Source organism: Diceros bicornis, chromosome 41 (assembly GCF_020826845.1).
Source record: "Diceros bicornis minor isolate mBicDic1 chromosome 41, mDicBic1.mat.cur, whole genome shotgun sequence".
Lineage (NCBI taxonomy): Eukaryota > Metazoa > Chordata > Mammalia > Perissodactyla > Rhinocerotidae > Diceros > Diceros bicornis.
In genome coordinates this window covers 16,418,440-16,439,495 of record NC_080780.1, presented here as the reverse complement: position 1 = coordinate 16,439,495, position 21,056 = coordinate 16,418,440, and positions in this window count along the sequence as shown.

Sequence of the window (21,056 nt, the reverse complement as noted above, 5' to 3'; positions counted from 1 at the left end):
CGTTGCTGTAAGCAAGCACATTGTCATTCAAAGTTGCAAGTTACTATGTAGGAACAAGTTTGTATAGGTATTTCAAAGATGCCCAGAACTGAGCTAAACTTGGAATGTGTCCAACTCCTAGAAATAACTTCATGCCACATCTCCCTTTCTTTTAGCTAGTAATGATCACATAATTCCTAACAAAGTTTTGACAGAGATTCCCAATTCGGGCATTCAGAACATATAGCACGTTGCTGTAAGCAAGCACATTCTCATTCAAAGTTGCAAGTTACTATGTAGGAACAAGTTTGTATAGGTATTTGAAAGATGCCCAGAACTGAGCTGAACGTTGTATGTCTCCAACTCCTAGAAATAACTTCATGCCCCATCTCCCTTACTTCCAGCTAGTAAGGATCACATAATTCCTAACAAAGTTTTGACACAGATTCCCAATTCGGTCATTCAGAACATATAGCACGTTGCTGTAAGCAAGCACATTCTCATTCAATGTTGCAAGTTACTATGTAGGAACAAGTTTGTATAGGTATTTCAAAGATGCCCAAAACTGAGCTAAAGGTTGTATGTCTCCAACTCCTAGTAATAACTTCATTCCACATCTCACTTACTTCCAGCTAGTAAGGATGACATAATTCCTAACAAAGTTTTGACACAGATTCCCAATTCGGGCATTCAGAACATATAGCACGTTGCTGTAAGCTAGCACATTCTCATTCAAAGTTGCAAGTTACTACGTAGGAACAAGTTTGTATAGGTATTTCAAAGATGCCCAGAACTGAGCTAAACTTGGTATGTTCCAACTGCTAGAAATAACTTCATGCCCCATCTCCCTTACTTCCAGCTAGTAAGGATCACATAATTCCTAACAAAGTTTTGACACAGATTCCCAATTCGGTCATTCAGAACACATAGCACGTTGCTGTAAGCAAGCACATTCTCATTCAAAGTTGCAAGTTACTATGTAGGAACAAGTTTGTATAGGTATTTGAAAGATGCCCAGAACTGAGCTAAATGTTGTATGTCTCCGACTCCTAGAAATAACTTCATGACCCATCTCCCTTACTTCCAGCTAGTAAGGATCACATAATTACTAACAAAGTTTTGACACAGATTCCCAATTCGGGCATTCAGAACATATAGCACGTTGCTGTAAGCAAGCACATTCTCATTCAAATTTGCAAGTTACTATGTAGGAACAAGTTTGTATAGGTATTTCAAAGATGCCCAGAACTGAGCTAAACGTTGTGTGTCTCCAACTCATAGAAATAACTTCATGCCCCATCTCCCTTACTTCCAGCTAGTAAGGATCACATAATTCCTAACAAAGTTTTGACACAGATTCCCAATTCGGGCATTCAGAACATAGAGCACGTTGCTGTAAGCAAGCACATTCTCATTCAAAGTTGCAAGTTACTATGTAGGAACAAGTTTGTATAGGTATTTCAAAGATGCCCAGAACTGAGCTAAACGTTGTGTGTCTCCAACTCCTAGAAATAACTTCATGCACCATCTCCCTTACTTCCAGCTAGTAAGGATCACATAATTCCTAACAAAGTTTTGACACAGATTCCCAATTCGGGCATTCAGAACATGTAGCACGTTGCTGTTAGCAAGCACATTCTCATTCAAAGTTGCAAGTTACTATGTAGGAACAAGTTTGTATAGGTATTTCAAAGATGCCCAGAATTGAGATAAAGTTGGTATGTCTCCAACTCCTAGAAATAATTTCATTCCCCATCTCCCTTACTTCCAGCTAGTAAGGATCACATAATTCCTAACAAAGTTTTGACACAGATTCCCAATTCGGGCATTCAGAACATATAGCACGTTGCTGTAAGCAAGCACATTCTCATTCAAAGTTGCAAGTTACTATGTAGGAACAAGTTTGTATAAGAATTTCAAAGATGCCCAGATCTGAGCTAAACGTTGTAATTCTCCAACTCCTAGAAATAACTTCATGCCCCATCTCCCTTACTTCCAGCTAGTAAGGATCACATAATTCCTAACAATGTTTTGACACAGATTCCCAATTCGGGCATTCAGAACATATAGCACGTTGCTGTAAGCAAGCACATTCTCATTCAAAGTTGCAAGTTACTATGTAGGAACAAGTTTGTATAGGTATTTCAAAGATGCCCAGAATTGAGCTAAACGTTGTATGTCTCCAACTCCTAGAAATAACTTCATGCCCCATCTCCCTTACTTCCAGCTTGTAAGGATCACATAATTCCTAACAAAGTTTTGACACAGATTCCCAATTTGGGCATTCAGAACATATAGCACGTTGCTGTAAGCAAGCACATTCTCATTCAAAGTTGCAAGTTACTATGTAGGAACAAGTTTGTATAGGTATTTCAAAGATGCCCAGAAGTGAGCTAAACTTGGAATGTGTCCACTCCTAAAAATAACTTCATGCCCCATCTCCCTTACTTCTAGCTAGTAAGGATCACATAATTCCTAACAAAGTTTTTACAGAGATTCCCAATTCGGTCATTCAGAACATATAGCACGTTGCTGTAAGCTAGCACATTCTCATTCAATGTTGCAAGTTACTATGTAGGAACAAGTTTGTATAGGTATTTCAAAGATGCCCAGAACTGAGCTACACTTGGAATGTGTCCAACTCCTAGAAATAACTTCATGCCTCATCTCTCTTACTTCCAGCTAGTAAGGATAACATAATTCCTAACAAAGTTTTGACACAGATTCCCAATTCGGGCATTCAGAACATATAGCACGTTGCTGTAAGCAAGCACATTCTCATTCAAAGTTGCAAGTTACTATGTAGGAACAAGTTTGTATAGGTATTTCAAAGATGCCCAGAACTGAGCTAAACGTTGTATGTCTCCAACTCCTAGAAATAACTTCATGCACCATCTCCCTTACTTCCAGCTAGTAAGGATCACATAATTCCTAACAAAGTTTTGACACAGATTCCCAATTCGGTCATTCAGAACATATAGCACGTTGCTGTAAGCAAGCACATTCTCATTCAAAGTTGCAAGTTACTATGTAGGAACAAGTTTGTATAGGTATTTCAAAGATGCCCAGAACTGAGCTAAACATTTTATGTCTCCAACTCCTGGAAATAACTTCATGCCCCATCTCCCTTACTTCCAGGTAGTAAGGATCACATAATTCCTAACAAAGTTTTGACACAGATTCCCAATTCGGGCATTCAGAACATATAGCACGTTGCTGTAAGCAAGCACATTCTCATTCAAAGTTGCAAGTTACTATGTAGGAACAAGTTTGTATAGGTATTTCAAAGATGCCCAGAACTGAACTAAACTTGGTATGTCTCCAACTCCTAGAAATAACTTCATGCCCCATCTCCCTTACTTCCAGCTAGTAAGGATCACATAATTCCTAACAAAGTTTTGACACAGATTCCCAATTCGGGCATTCAGAGCATATAGCACGTTGCTGTAAGCAAGCACATTCTCATTCAAAGTTGCAAGTTACTATGTAGGAACAAGTTTGTATAGGTATTTCAAAGATGCCCAGAACTGAGCTAAACTTGGAATGTGTCCAACTCCTAGAAATAACTTCATGCCCCATCTCTCTTACTTCCAGCTAGTAAGGATAACATAATTCCTAACAAAGTTTTGACACAGATTCCCAATTCGGGCATTCAGAACATATAGCACGTTGCTGCAAGCAAGCACATTCTCATTAGAAGATGCAAGTTACTATGTAGGAACAAGTTTGTATAGGTATTTCAAAGATGCCCAGAACTGAGCTAAACGTTGTATGTCTCCAACTCCTAGAAATAACTTCATGCCCCATCTCCCTTACTTCCAGCTAGTAGGGATCACATAATTTCTAACAAAGTTTTGACAGAGATTCCCAATTCGGGCATTCAGAACATATAGCACGTTGCTGTAAGCAAGCACATTCTCATTCAAAGTTGCAAGTTACTATGTAGGAACAAGTTTGTATAGGTATTTCAAAGATGCCCAGAACTGAGCTAAACATGGTATGTCTCCAACTCCTAGAAATAACTTCATGCCCCATCTCCCTTACTTCCAGCTAGTAAGGATCACATAATTCCTAACAAAGTTTTGACACAGATTCCCAATTCGGGCATTCAGAACATATAGCACGTTGCTGTAAGCAAGCACATTCTCATTCAAAGTTGCAAGTTACTATGTAGGAACAAGTTTGTATAGGTATTTCAAAGATGCCCAGAACTGAGCTAAACTTGGTATGTCTCCAACTCCTAAAAATGACTTCATACCCTGTCTCCCTTACTTCCAGCTAGTAAGGATCACATAATTCCTAACAAAGTTTTGACACAGATTCCCAATTCGGGCATTCAGAACATATAGCACGTTGCTGTAAGCAAGCACATTCTCATTCAAAGTTGCAAGTTACTATGTAGGAACAAGTTTGTATAGGTATTTCAAAGATGCCCAGAACTGAGCTAAACTTGGTATGTCTCCAACTCCTAGAAATGACTTCATGCCCCATCTCCCTTACTTCCAGCTAGTAAGGATCACATAATTCCTAACCAAGTTTTGACACAGATTCCCAATTCGGGCATTCAGAACATATAGCACGTTGCTGTAAGCAAGCACATTCTCATTCAAAGTTGCAAGTTACTATGTAGGAACAAGTTTGTATAGGTATTTCAAAGATGCCCAGAACTGAGCTAAACGTTGTGTGTCTCCAACTCCTAGAAATAACTTCATGCACCATCTCCCTTACTTCCAGCTAGTAAGGATCACATAATTCCTAACAAAGTTTTGACACAGATTCCCAATTCGGGCATTCAGAACATAGAGCACGTTGCTGTAAGCAAGCACATTCTCATTCAAAGTTGCAAGTTACTATGTAGGAACAAGTTTGTATAGGTATTTCAAAGATGCCCAGAACTGAGCTAAACGTTGTGTGTCTCCAACTCCTAGAAATAACTTCATGCACCATCTCCCTTACTTCCAGCTAGTAAGGATCACATAATTCCTAACAAAGTTTTGACACAGATTCCCAATTCGGGCATTCAAAACATGTAGCACGTTGCTGTTAGCAAGCACATTCTCATTCAAAGTTGCAAGTTACTATGTAGGAACAAGTTTGTATAGGTATTTCAAAGATGCCCAGAATTGAGATAAAGTTGGTATGTCTCCAACTCCTAGAAATAATTTCATTCCCCATCTCCCTTACTTCCAGCTAGTAAGGATCACATAATTCCTAACAAAGTTTTGACACAGATTCCCAATTCGGGCATTCAGAACATATAGCACGTTGCTGTAAGCAAGCACATTCTCATTCAAAGTTGCAAGTTACTATGTAGGAACAAGTTTGTATAAGTATTTCAAAGATGCCCAGATCTGAGCTAAACGTTGTAAGTCTCCAACTCCTAGAAATAACTTCATGCCCCATCTCCCTTACTTCCAGCTAGTAAGGATCACATAATTCCTAACAATGTTTTGACACAGATTCCCAATTCGGGCATTCAGAACATATAGCACGTTGCTGTAAGCAAGCACATTCTCATTCAAAGTTGCAAGTTACTATGTAGGAACAAGTTTGTATAGGTATTTCAAAGATGCCCAGAATTGAGCTAAACGTTGTATGTCTCCAACTCCTAGAAATAACTTCATGCCCCATCTCCCTTACTTCCAGCTTGTAAGGATCACATAATTCCTAACAAAGTTTTGACACAGATTCCCAATTTGGGCATTCAGAACATATAGCACGTTGCTGTAAGCAAGCACATTCTCATTCAAAGTTGCAAGTTACTATGTAGGAACAAGTTTGTATAGGTATTTCAAAGATGCCCAGAAGTGAGCTAAACTTGGAATGTGTCCACTCCTAAAAATAACTTCATGCCCCATCTCCCTTACTTCTAGCTAGTAAGGATCACATAATTCCTAACAAAGTTTTTACAGAGATTCCCAATTCGGGCATTCAGAACATATAGCACGTTGCTGTAAGCAAGCACATTCTCATTCAAAGTTGCAAGTTACTATGTAGGAACAAGTTTGTATAGGTATTTCAAAGATGCCCAGAACTGAGCTGAACGTTGTATGTCTCCAACTCCTAGAAATAACTTCATGCCCCATCTCCCTTACTTCCAGCTAGTAAGGATCTCATAATTCCTAAAAAAGTTTTGACACAGATTCCCAATTCGGGCATTCAGAACATATAGCACGTTGCTGTAAGCTAGCACATTCTCATTCAATGTTGCAAGTTACTATGTAGGAACAAGTTTGTATAGGTATTTCAAAGATGCCCAGAACTGAGCTAAACGTTGTATGTCTCCAACTCCTAGAAATAACTTCATGCCCCATCTCCCTTACTTCCAGCTAGTAAGGATCACATAATTCCTAACAAAGTTTTGACACAGATTCCCAATTTGGTCATTCAGAACATATAGCACGTTGCTGTAAGCAAGCACATTCTCATTCAAAGTTGCAAGTTACTATGTAGGAACAAGTTTTTATAGGTATTTCAAAGATGCCCAGAACTGAGCTAAACGTTGTATGTCTCCAACTCCTAGAAATAACTTCATGCCCCATCTCCCTTACTTCCAGGTAGTAAGGATCACATAATTCCTAACAAAGTTTTGACACAGATTCCCAATTCGGGCATTCAGAACATATAGCACGTTGCTGTAAGCAAGCACATTCTCATTCAAAGTTGCAAGTTACTATGTAGGAACAAGTTTGTATAGGTATTTCAAAGATGCCCAGAACTGAACTAAACTTGGTATGTCTCCAACTCCTAGAAATAACTTCATGCCCCATCTCCCTTACTTCCAGCTAGTAAGGATCACATAATTCCTAACAAAGTTTTGACACAGATTCCCAATTCGGGCATTCAGAGCATATAGCACGTTGCTGTAAGCAAGCACATTCTCATTCAAAGTTGCAAGTTACTATGTAGGAACAAGTTTGTATAGGTATTTCAAAGATGCCCAGAACTGAGCTAAACTTGGAATGTGTCCAACTCCTAGAAATAACTTCATGCCCCATCTCTCTTACTTCCAGCTAGTAAGGATAACATAATTCCTAACAAAGTTTTGACACAGATTCCCAATTCGGGCATTCAGAACATATAGCACGTTGCTGCAAGCAAGCACATTCTCATTAGAAGATGCAAGTTACTATGTAGGAACAAGTTTGTATAGGTATTTCAAAGATGCCCAGAACTGAGCTAAACGTTGTATGTCTCCAACTCCTAGAAATAACTTCATGCCCCATCTCCCTTACTTCCAGCTAGTAGGGATCACATAATTTCTAACAAAGTTTTGACAGAGATTCCCAATTCGGGCATTCAGAACATATAGCACGTTGCTGTAAGCAAGCACATTCTCATTCAAAGTTGCAAGTTACTATGTAGGAACAAGTTTGTATAGGTATTTCAAAGATGCCCAGAACTGAGCTAAACATGGTATGTCTCCAACTCCTAGAAATAACTTCATGCCCCATCTCCCTTACTTCCAGCTAGTAAGGATCACATAATTCCTAACAAAGTTTTGACACAGATTCCCAATTCGGGCATTCAGAACATATAGCACGTTGCTGTAAGCAAGCACATTCTCATTCAAAGTTGCAAGTTACTATGTAGGAACAAGTTTGTATAGGTATTTCAAAGATGCCCAGAACTGAGCTAAACTTGGTATGTCTCCAACTCCTAAAAATGACTTCATACCCTGTCTCCCTTACTTCCAGCTAGTAGGGATCACATAATTCCTAACAAAGTTTTGACACAGATTCCCAATTCGGGCATTCAGAACATATAGCACGTTGCTGTAAGCAAGCACATTCTCATTCAAAGTTGCAAGTTACTATGTAGGAACAAGTTTGTATAGGTATTTCAAAGATGCCCAGAACTGAGCTAAACTTGGTATGTCTCCAACTCCTAGAAATGACTTCATGCCCCATCTCCCTTACTTCCAGCTAGTAAGGATCACATAATTCCTAACCAAGTTTTGACACAGATTCCCAATTCGGGCATTCAGAACATATAGCACGTTGCTGTAAGCAAGCACATTCTCATTCAAAGTTGCAAGTTACTATGTAGGAACAAGTTTGTATAGGTATTTCAAAGATGCCCAGAACTGAGCTAAACGTTGTGTGTCTCCAACTCCTAGAAATAACTTCATGCACCATCTCCCTTACTTCCAGCTAGTAAGGATCACATAATTCCTAACAAAGTTTTGACACAGATTCCCAATTCGGGCATTCAGAACATAGAGCACGTTGCTGTAAGCAAGCACATTCTCATTCAAAGTTGCAAGTTACTATGTAGGAACAAGTTTGTATAGGTATTTCAAAGATGCCCAGAACTGAGCTAAACGTTGTGTGTCTCCAACTCCTAGAAATAACTTCATGCACCATCTCCCTTACTTCCAGCTAGTAAGGATCACATAATTCCTAACAAAGTTTTGACACAGATTCCCAATTCGGGCATTCAGAACATGTAGCACGTTGCTGTTAGCAAGCACATTCTCATTCAAAGTTGCAAGTTACTATGTAGGAACAAGTTTGTATAGGTATTTCAAAGATGCCCAGAATTGAGATAAAGTTGGTATGTCTCCAACTCCTAGAAATAATTTCATTCCCGATCTCCCTTACTTCCAGCTAGTAAGGATCACATAATTCCTAACAAAGTTTTGACACAGATTCCCAATTCGGGCATTCAGAACATATAGCACGTTGCTGTAAGCAAGCACATTCTCATTCAAAGTTGCAAGTTACTATTTAGGAACAAGTTTGTATAAGTATTTCAAAGATGCCCATATCTGAGCTAAACGTTGTAAGTCTCCAACTCCTAGAAATAACTTCATGCCCCATCTCCCTTACTTCCAGCTAGTAAGGATCACATAATTCCTAACAATGTTTTGACACAGATTCCCAATTCGGGCATTCAGAACATATAGCACGTTGCTGTAAGCAAGCACATTCTCATTCAAAGTTGCAAGTTACTATGTAGGAACAAGTTTGTATAGGTATTTCAAAGATGCCCAGAATTGAGCTAAACGTTGTATGTCTCCAACTCCTAGAAATAACTTCATGCCCCATCTCCCTTACTTCCAGCTTGTAAGGATCACATAATTCCTAACCAAGTTTTGACACAGATTCCCAATTTGGGCATTCAGAACATATAGCACGTTGCTGTAAGCAAGCACATTCTCATTCAAAGTTGCAAGTTACTATGTAGGAACAAGTTTGTATAGGTATTTCAAAGATGCCCAGAAGTGAGCTAAACTTGGAATGTGTCCACTCCTAAAAATAACTTCATGCCCCATCTCCCTTACTTCTAGCTAGTAAGGATCACATAATTCCTAACAAAGTTTTTACAGAGATTCCCAATTCGGGCATTCAGAACATATAGCACGTTGCTGTAAGCAAGCACATTCTCATTCAAAGTTGCAAGTTACTATGTAGGAACAAGTTTGTATAGGTATTTCAAAGATGCCCAGAACTGAGCTGAACGTTGTATGTCTCCAACTCCTAGAAATAACTTCATGCCCCATCTCCCTTACTTCCAGCTAGTAAGGATCTCATAATTCCTAAAAAAGTTTTGACACAGATTCCCAATTCGGGCATTCAGAACATATAGCACGTTGCTGTAAGCAAGCACATTCTCATTCAAAGTTGCAAGTTACTATGTAGGAACAAGTTTGTATAGGTATTTCAAAGATGCCCAGAACTGAGCTAAACATTTTATGTCTCCAACTCCTAGAAATAACTTCATGCCCCATCTCCCTTACTTCCAGGTAGTAAGGATCACATAATTCCTAACAAAGTTTTGACACAGATTCCCAATTCGGGCATTCAGAACATATAGCACGTTGCTGTAAGCAAGCACATTCTCATTCAAAGTTGCAAGTTACTATGTAGGAACAAGTTTGTATAGGTATTTCAAAGATGCCCAGAACTGAACTAAACTTGGTATGTCTCCAACTCCTAGAAATAACTTCATGCCCCATCTCCCTTACTTCCAGCTAGTAAGGATCACATAATTCCTAACAAAGTTTTGACACAGATTCCCAATTCGGGCATTCAGAGCATATAGCACGTTGCTGTAAGCAAGCACATTCTCATTCAAAGTTGCAAGTTACTATGTAGGAACAAGTTTGTATAGGTATTTCAAAGATGCCCAGAACTGAGCTAAACTTGGTATGTCTCCAACTCCTAAAAATGACTTCATACCCTGTCTCCCTTACTTCCAGCTAGTAAGGATCACATAATTCCTAACAAAGTTTTGACACAGATTCCCAATTCGGGCATTCAGAACATATAGCACGTTGCTGTAAGCAAGCACATTCTCATTCAAAGTTGCAAGTTACTATGTAGGAACAAGTTTGTATAGGTATTTCAAAGATGCCCAGAACTGAGCTAAACTTGGTATGTCTCCAACTCCTAGAAATGACTTCATGCCCCATCTCCCTTACTTCCAGCTAGTAAGGATCACATAATTCCTAACCAAGTTTTGACACAGATTCCCAATTCGGGCATTCAGAACATATAGCACGTTGCTGTAAGCAAGCACATTCTCATTCAAAGTTGCAAGTTACTATGTAGGAACAAGTTTGTATAGGTATTTCAAAGATGCCCAGAACTGAGCTAAACGTTGTGTGTCTCCAACTCCTAGAAATAACTTCATGCACCATCTCCCTTACTCCCAGCTAGTAAGGATCACATAATTCCTAACAAAGTTTTGACACAGATTCCCAATTCGGGCATTCAGAACATATAGCACGTTGCTGTAAGTAAGCACATTCTCATTCAAAGTTGCAAGTTACTATGTAGGAACAAGTTTGTATAGGTATTTGAAAGATGCCCAGAACTGAGCTAAACTTGTTATGTGTCCAACCTTTAGAAATAACTTCATGCCCCATCTCCCTTACTTCCAGCTAGTAAGGATCACATAATTCCTAACAAAGTTTTGACACAGATTCCCAATTCGGGCATTCAGAACATATAGCACGTTGCTGTAAGCAAGCACATTCTCATTCAAAGTTGCAAGTTACTATGTAGGAACAAGTTTGTATAGGTATTTCAAAGATGCCCAGAACTGAGCTAAACGTTGTATGTCTCCAACTCCTAGAAATAACTTCATGCCCCATCTCCCTTACTTCCAGCTAGTAAGGATCACATAATTCCTAACAAAGTTTTGACAGAGATTCCCAATTCGGGCATTCATAACATATAGCACGTTGCTGTAAGCAAGCACATTCTCATTCAAAGTTGCAAGTTACTATGTAGGAACAAGTTTGTATAGGTATTTCAAAGATGCCCAGAACTGAGCTAAACGTTGTGTGTCTCCAACTCCTAGAAATAACTTCATGCCCCATCTCCCTTACTTCCAGCTAGTAAGGATCACATAATTTCTAACAAAGTTTTGACACAGATTCCCAATTCGGGCATTCAGAACATATAGCACGTTGCTGTAAGCAAGCACATTCTCATTCAAAGTTGCAAGTTACTATGTAGGAACAAGTTTGTATAGGTATTTCAAAGATGCCCAGAATTGAGATAAACTTGGTATGTCTCCAACTCCTAGAAATAATTTCATTCCCCATCTCCCTTACTTCCAGCTAGTAAGGATCACATAATTCCTAACAAAGTTTTGACACAGATTCCCAATTCGGGCATTCAGAACATATAGCACGTTGCTGTAAGCAAGCACATTCTCATTCAAAGTTGCAAGTTACTATGTAGGAACAAGTTTGTATAGGTATTTCAAAGATGCCCAGAATTGAGCTAAACGTTGTATGTCTCCAACTCCTAGAAATAACTTCATGCCCCATCTCCCTTACTTCCAGCTTGTAAGGATCACATAATTCCTAACAAAGTTTTGACACAGATTCCCAATTTGGGCATTCAGAACATATAGCACGTTGCTGTAAGCAAGCACATTCTCATTCAAAGTTGCAAGTTACTATGTAGGAACAAGTTTGTATAGGTATTTCAAAGATGCCCAGAAGTGAGCTAAACTTGGAATGTGTCCAACTCCTAAAAATAACTTCATGCCCCATCTCCCTTACTTCTAGCTAGTAAGGATCACATAATTCCTAACAAAGTTTTAACAGAGATTCCCAATTCGGGCATTCAGAACATATAGCACGTTGCTGTAAGCAAGCACATTCTCATTCAAAGTTGCAAGTTACTATGTAGGAACAAGTTTGTATAGGTATTTCAAAGATGCCCAGAACTGAGCTGAACGTTGTATGTCTCCAACTCCTAGAAATAACTTCATGCCCAAACTCCCTTACTTCCAGCTAGTAAGGATCACATAATTCCTAACAAAGTTTTGACACAGATTCCCAATTCGGGCATTCAGAACATATAGCACGTTGCTGTAAGCTAGCACATTCTCATTCAATGTTGCAAGTTACTATGTAGGAACAAGTTTGTATAGGTATTTCAAAGATGCCCAGAATTGAGATAAAGTTGGTATGTCTCCAACTCCTAGAAATAATTTCATTCCCCATCTCCCTTACTTCCAGCTAGTAAGGATCACATAATTCCTAACAAAGTTTTGACACAGATTCCCAATTCGGGCATTCAGAACATATAGCACGTTGCTGTAAGCAAGCACATTCTCATTCAAAGTTGCAAGTTACTATGTAGGAACAAGTTTGTATAAGTATTTCAAAGATGCCCAGATCTGAGCTAAACGTTGTAAGTCTCCAACTCCTAGAAATAACTTCATGCCCCATCTCCCTTACTTCCAGCTAGTAAGGATCACATAATTCCTAACAATGTTTTGACACAGATTCCCAATTCGGGCATTCAGAACATATAGCACGTTGCTGTAAGCAAGCACATTCTCATTCAAAGTTGCAAGTTACTATGTAGGAACAAGTTTGTATAGGTATTTCAAAGATGCCCAGAATTGAGCTAAACGTTGTATGTCTCCAACTCCTAGAAATAACTTCATGCCCCATCTCCCTTACTTCCAGCTTGTAAGGATCACATAATTCCTAACAAAGTTTTGACACAGATTCCCAATTTGGGCATTCAGAACATATAGCACGTTGCTGTAAGCAAGCACATTCTCATTCAAAGTTGCAAGTTACTATGTAGGAACAAGTTTGTATAGGTATTTCAAAGATGCCCAGAAGTGAGCTAAACTTGGAATGTGTCCACTCCTAAAAATAACTTCATGCCCCATCTCCCTTACTTCTAGCTAGTAAGGATCACATAATTCCTAACAAAGTTTTTACAGAGATTCCCAATTCGGGCATTCAGAACATATAGCACGTTGCTGTAAGCAAGCACATTCTCATTCAAAGTTGCAAGTTACTATGTAGGAACAAGTTTGTATAGGTATTTCAAAGATGCCCAGAACTGAGCTGAACGTTGTATGTCTCCAACTCCTAGAAATAACTTCATGCCCCATCTCCCTTACTTCCAGCTAGTAAGGATCTCATAATTCCTAAAAAAGTTTTGACACAGATTCCCAATTCGGGCATTCAGAACATATAGCACGTTGCTGTAAGCTAGCACATTCTCATTCAATGTTGCAAGTTACTATGTAGGAACAAGTTTGTATAGGTATTTCAAAGATGCACAGAACTGAGCTACACTTGGAATGTGTCCAACTCCTAGAAATAACTTCATGCCTCATCTCTCTTACTTCCAGCTAGTAAGGATAACATAATTCCTAACAAAGTTTTGACACAGATTCCCAATTCGGGCATTCAGAACATATAGCACGTTGCTGTAAGCAAGCACATTCTCATTCAAAGTTGCAAGTTACTATGTAGGAACAAGTTTGTATAGGTATTTCAAAGATGCCCAGAACTGAGCTAAACGTTGTATGTCTCCAACTCCTAGAAATAACTTCATGCCCCATCTCCCTTACTTCCAGGTAGTAAGGATCACATAATTCCTAACAAAGTTTTGACACAGATTCCCAATTCGGGCATTCAGAACATATAGCACGTTGCTGTAAGCAAGCACATTCTCATTCAAAGTTGCAAGTTACTATGTAGGAACAAGTTTGTATAGGTATTTCAAAGATGCCCAGAACTGAACTAAACTTGGTATGTCTCCAACTCCTAGAAATAACTTCATGCCCCATCTCCCTTACTTCCAGCTAGTAAGGATCACATAATTCCTAACAAAGTTTTGACACAGATTCCCAATTCGGGCATTCAGAGCATATAGCACGTTGCTGTAAGCAAGCACATTCTCATTCAAAGTTGCAAGTTACTATGTAGGAACAAGTTTGTATAGGTATTTCAAAGATGCCCAGAACTGAGCTAAACTTGGAATGTGTCCAACTCCTAGAAATAACTTCATGCCCCATCTCTCTTACTTCCAGCTAGTAAGGATAACATAATTCCTAACAAAGTTTTGACACAGATTCCCAATTCGGGCATTCAGAACATATAGCACGTTGCTGCAAGCAAGCACATTCTCATTAGAAGATGCAAGTTACTATGTAGGAACAAGTTTGTATAGGTATTTCAAAGATGCCCAGAACTGAGCTAAACGTTGTATGTCTCCAACTCCTAGAAATAACTTGCTGCCCCATCTCCCTTACTTCCAGCTAGTAGGGATCACATAATTTCTAACAAAGTTTTGACAGAGATTCCCAATTCGGGCATTCAGAACATATAGCACGTTGCTGTAAGCAAGCACATTCTCATTCAAAGTTGCAAGTTACTATGTAGGAACAAGTTTGTATAGGTATTTCAAAGATGCCCAGAACTGAGCTAAACATGGTATGTCTCCAACTCCTAGAAATAACTTCATGCCCCATCTCCCTTACTTCCAGCTAGTAAGGATCACATAATTCCTAACAAAGTTTTGACACAGATTCCCAATTCGGGCATTCAGAACATATAGCACGTTGCTGTAAGCAAGCACATTCTCATTCAAAGTTGCAAGTTACTATGTAGGAACAAGTTTGTATAGGTATTTCAAAGATGCCCAGAACTGAGCTAAACTTGGTATGTCTCCAACTCCTAAAAATGACTTCATACCCTGTCTCCCTTACTTCCAGCTAGTAAGGATCACATAATTCCTAACAAAGTTTTGACACAGATTCCCAATTCGGGCATTCAGAACATATAGCACGTTGCTGTAAGCAAGCACATTCTCATTCAAAGTTGCAAGTTACTATGTAGGAACAAGTTTGTATAGGTATTTCAAAGATGCCCAGAACTGAGCTAAACTTGGTATGTCTCCAACTCCTAGAAATGACTTCATGCCCCATCTCCCTTACTTCCAGCTAGTAAGGATCACATAATTCCTAACCAAGTTTTGACACAGATTCCCAATTCGGGCATTCAGAACATATAGCACGTTGCTGTAAGCAAGCACATTCTCATTCAAAGTTGCAAGTTACTATGTAGGAACAAGTTTGTATAAGTATTTCAAAGATGCCCAGATCTGAGCTAAACGTTGTAAGTCTCCAACTCCTAGAAATAACTTCATGCCCCATCTCCCTTACTTCCAGCTAGTAAGGATCACATAATTCCTAACAATGTTTTGACACAGATTCCCAATTCGGGCATTCAGAACATATAGCACGTTGCTGTAAGCAAGCACATTCTCATTCAAAGTTGCAAGTTACTATGTAGGAACAAGTTTGTATAGGTATTTCAAAGATGCCCAGAATTGAGCTAAACGTTGTATGTCTCCAACTCCTAGAAATAACTTCATGCCCCATCTCCCTTACTTCCAGCTTGTAAGGATCACATAATTCCTAACCAAGTTTTGACACAGATTCCCAATTTGGGCATTCAGAACATATAGCACGTTGCTGTAAGCAAGCACATTCTCATTCAAAGTTGCAAGTTACTATGTAGGAACAAGTTTGTATAGGTATTTCAAAGATGCCCAGAAGTGAGCTAAACTTGGAATGTGTCCACTCCTAAAAATAACTTCATGCCCCATCTCCCTTACTTCTAGCTAGTAAGGATCACATAATTCCTAACAAAGTTTTTACAGAGATTCCCAATTCGGGCATTCAGAACATATAGCACGTTGCTGTAAGCAAGCACATTCTCATTCAAAGTTGCAAGTTACTATGTAGGAACAAGTTTGTATAGGTATTTCAAAGATGCCCAGAACTGAGCTGAACGTTGTATGTCTCCAACTCCTAGAAATAACTTCATGCCCCATCTCCCTTACTTCCAGCTAGTAAGGATCTCATAATTCCTAAAAAAGTTTTGACACAGATTCCCAATTCGGGCATTCAGAACATATAGCACGTTGCTGTAAGCTAGCACATTCTCATTCAATGTTGCAAGTTACTATGTAGGAACAAGTTTGTATAGGTATTTCAAAGATGCCCAGAACTGAGCTACACTTGGAATGTGTCCAACTCCTAGAAATAACTTCATGCCTCATCTCTCTTACTTCCAGCTAGTAAGGATAACATAATTCCTAACAAAGTTTTGACACAGATTCCCAATTCGGGCATTCAGAACATATAGCACGTTGCTGTAAGCAAGCACATTCTCATTCAAAGTTGCAAGTTACTATGTCGGAACAAGTTTGTATAGGTATTTCAAAGATGCCCAGAACTGAGCTAAACGTTGTATGTCTCCAACTCCTAGAAATAACTTCATGCCCCATCTCCCTTACTTCCAGCTAGTAAGGATCACATAATTCCTAACAAAGTTTTGACACAGATTCCCAATTCGGTCATTCAGAACATATAGCACGTTGCTGTAAGCAAGCACATTCTCATTCAAAGTTGCAAGTTACTATGTAGGAACAAGTTTGTATAGGTATTTCAAAGATGCCCAGAACTGAGCTAAACATTTTATGTCTCCAACTCCTAGAAATAACTTCATGCCCCATCTCCCTTACTTCCAGGTAGTAAGGATCACATAATTCCTAACAAAGTTTTGACACAGATTCCCAATTCGGGCATTCAGAACATATAGCACGTTGCTGTAAGCAAGCACATTCTCATTCAAAGTTGCAAGTTACTATGTAGGAACAAGTTTGTATAGGTATTTCAAAGATGCCCAGAACTGAACTAAACTTGGTATGTCTCCAACTCCTAGAAATAACTTCATGCCCCATCTCCCTTACTTCCAGCTAGTAAGGATCACATAATTCCTAACAAAGTTTTGACACAGATTCCCAATTCGGGCATTCAGAGCATATAGCACGTTGCTGTAAGCAAGCACATTCTCATTCAAAGTTGCAAGTTACTATGTAGGAACAAGTTTGTATAGGTATTTCAAAGATGCCCAGAACTGAGCTAAACTTGGTATGTCTCCAACTCCTAAAAATGACTTCATACCCTGTCTCCCTTACTTCCAGCTAGTAAGGATCACATAATTCCTAACAAAGTTTTGACACAGATTCCCAATTCGGGCATTCAGAACATATAGCACGTTGCTGTAAGCAAGCACATTCTCATTCAAAGTTGCAAGTTACTATGTAGGAACAAGTTTGTATAGGTATTTCAAAGATGCCCAGAACTGAGCTAAACTTGGTATGTCTCCAACTCCTAGAAATGACTTCATGCCCCATCTCCCTTACTTCCAGCTAGTAAGGATCACATAATTCCTAACCAAGTTTTGACACAGATTCCCAATTCGGGCATTCAGAACATATAGCACGTTGCTGTAAGCAAGCACATTCTCATTCAAAGTTGCAAGTTACTATGTAGGAACAAGTTTGTATAGGTATTTCAAAGATGCCCAGAACTGAGCTAAACGTTGTGTGTCTCCAACTCCTAGAAATAACTTCATGCACCATCTCCCTTACTTCCAGCTAGTAAGGATCACATAATTCCTAACAAAGTTTTGACACAGATTCCCAATTCGGGCATTCAGAACATATAGCACGTTGCTGTAAGTAAGCACATTCTCATTCAAAGTTGCAAGTTACTATGTAGGAACAAGTTTGTATAGGTATTTGAAAGATGCCCAGAACTGAGCTAAACTTGTTATGTGTCCAACCTTTAGAAATAACTTCATGCCCCATCTCCCTTACTTCCAGCTAGTAAGGATCACATAATTCCTAACAAAGTTTTGACACAGATTCCCAATTCGGGCATTCAGAACATATAGCACGTTGCTGTAAGCAAGCACATTCTCATTCAAAGTTGCAAGTTACTATGTAGGAACAAGTTTGTATAGGTATTTCAAAGATGCCCAGAACTGAGCTAAACGTTGTATGTCTCCAACTCCTAGAAATAACTTCATGCCCCATCTCCCTTACTTCCAGCTAGTAAGGATCACATAATTCCTAACAAAGTTTTGACAGAGATTCCCAATTCGGGCATTCATAACATATAGCACGTTGCTGTAAGCAAGCACATTCTCATTCAAAGTTGCAAGTTACTATGTAGGAACAAGTTTGTATAGGTATTTCAAAGATGCCCAGAACTGAGCTAAACGTTGTGTGTCTCCAACTCCTAGAAATAACTTCATGCCCCATCTCCCTTACTTCCAGCTAGTAAGGATCACATAATTTCTAACAAAGTTTTGACACAGATTCCCAATTCGGGCATTCAGAACATATAGCACGTTGCTGTAAGCAAGCACATTCTCATTCAAAGTTGCAAGTTACTATGTAGGAACAAGTTTGTATAGGTATTTCAAAGATGCCCAGAATTGAGATAAACTTGGTATGTCTCCAACTCCTAGAAATAATTTCATTCCCCATCTCCCTTACTTCCAGCTAGTAAGGATCACATAATTCCTAACAAAGTTTTGACACAGATTCCCAATTCGGGCATTCAGAACATATAGCACGTTGCTGTAAGCAAGCACATTCTCATTCAAAGTTGCAAGTTACTATGTAGGAACAAGTTTGTATAAGTATTTCAAAGATGCCCAGAACTGAGCTAAACGTTGTAAGTCTCCAACTCCTAGAAATAACTTCATGCCCCATCTCCCTTACTTCCAGCTAGTAAGGATCACATAATTCCTAACAATGTTTTGACACAGATTCCCAATTCGGGCATTCAGAACATATAGCACGTTGCTGTAAGCAAGCACATTCTCATTCAAAGTTGCAAGTTACTATGTAGGAACAAGTTTGTATAGGTATTTCAAAGATGCCCAGAAGTGAGCTAAACTTGGAATGTGTCCAACTCCTAAAAATAACTTCATGCCCCATCTCCCTTACTTCTAGCTAGTAAGGATCACGTAATTCCTAACAAAGTTTTGACACAGATTCCCAATTCGGGCATTCAGAACATATAGCACGTTGCTGTAAGCAAGCACATTCTCATTCAAAGTTGCAAGTTACTATGTAGGAACAAGTTTGTATAGGTATTTCAAAGATGCCCAGAACTGAGCTAAACTTGGTATGTCTCCAACTCCTAGAAATAACTTCATGCCCCATCTCCCTTACTTCCAGCTAGTAAGGATCACATAATTCCTAACAAAGTTTTGACACAGATTCCCAATTCGGGCATTCAGAGCATATAGCACGTTGCTGTAAGCAAGCACATTCTCATTCAAAGTTGCAAGTTACTATGTAGGAACAAGTTTGTATAGGTATTTCAAAGATGCCCAGAACTGAGCTAAACGTTGTGTGTCTCCAACTCCTAGAAATAACTTCATGCACCATCTCCCTTACTTCCAGCTAGTAAGGATCACATAATTCCTAACAAAGTTTTGACACAGATTCCCAATTCGGGCATTCAGAACATATAGCACGTTGCTGTAAGCTAGCACATTCTCATTCAATGTTGCAAGTTACTATGTAGGAACAAGTTTGTATAGGTATTTCAAAGATGCCCAGAACTGAGCTAAACTTGGAATGTGTCCAACTCCTAGAAATAACTTCATGCCTCATCTCTCTTACTTCCAGCTAGTAAGGATAACATAATTCCTAACAAAGTTTTGACACAGATTCCCAATTCGGGCATTCAGAACATATAGCACGTTGCTGTAAGCAAGCACATTCTCATTCAAAGTTGCAAGTTACTATGTAGGAACAAGTTTGTATAGGTATTTCAAAGATGCCCAGAACTGAGCTAAACGTTGTATGTCTCCAACTCCTAGAAATAACTTCATGCCCCATCTCCCTTACTTCCAGCTAGTAAGGATCACATAATTCCTAACAAAGTTTTGACACAGATTCCCAATTCGGTCATTCAGAACATATAGCACGTTGCTGTAAGCAAGCACATTCTCATTCAAAGTTGCAAGTTACTATGTAGGAACAAGTTTGTATAGGTATTTCAAAGATGCCCAGAACTGAGCTAAACATTTTATGTCTCCAACTCCTAGAAAAAACTTCATGCCCCATCTCCCTTACTTCCAGGTAGTAAGGATCACATAATTCCTAACAAAGTTTTGACACAGATTCCCAATTCGGGCATTCAGAACATATAGCACGTTGCTGTAAGCAAGCACATTCTCATTCAAAGTTGCAAGTTACTATGTAGGAACAAGTTTGTATAGGTATTTCAAAGATGCCCAGAACTGAGCTAAACTTGGTATGTCTCCAACTCCTAGAAATAACTTCATGCCCCATCTCCCTTACTTCCAGCTAGTAAGCATCACATAATTCCTAACAAAGTTTTGACACAGATTCCCAATTCGGGCATTCAGAGCATATAGCACGTTGCTGTAAGCAAGCACATTCTCATTCAAAGTTGCAAGTTACTATGTAGGAAGAAGTTTGTATAGGTATTTCAAAGATGCCCAGAACTGAGCTAAACGTTCTGTGTCTCCAACTCCTAGAAATAACTTCATGCCCCATCTCCCTTACTTCCAGCTAGTAAGGATCACATAATTTCTAACAAAGTTTTGACACAGATTCCCAATTCGGGCATTCAGAACATGTAGCACGTTGCTGTAAGCAAGCACATTCTCATTCAAAGTTGCAAGTTACTATGTAGGAACAAGTTTGTATAGGTATTTCAAAGATGCCCAGAATTGAGATAAACTTGGTATGTGTCCAACTCCTAGAAATAATTTCATTCCCCATCTCCCTTACTTCCAGCTAGTAAGGATCACATAATTCCTAACAAAGTTTTGACACAGATTCCCAATTCGGGCATTCAGAACATATAGCACGTTGCTGTAAGCAAGCACATTCTCATTCAAAGTTGCAAGTTACTGTGTAGGAACAAGTTTGTATAAGTATTTCAAAGATGCCCAG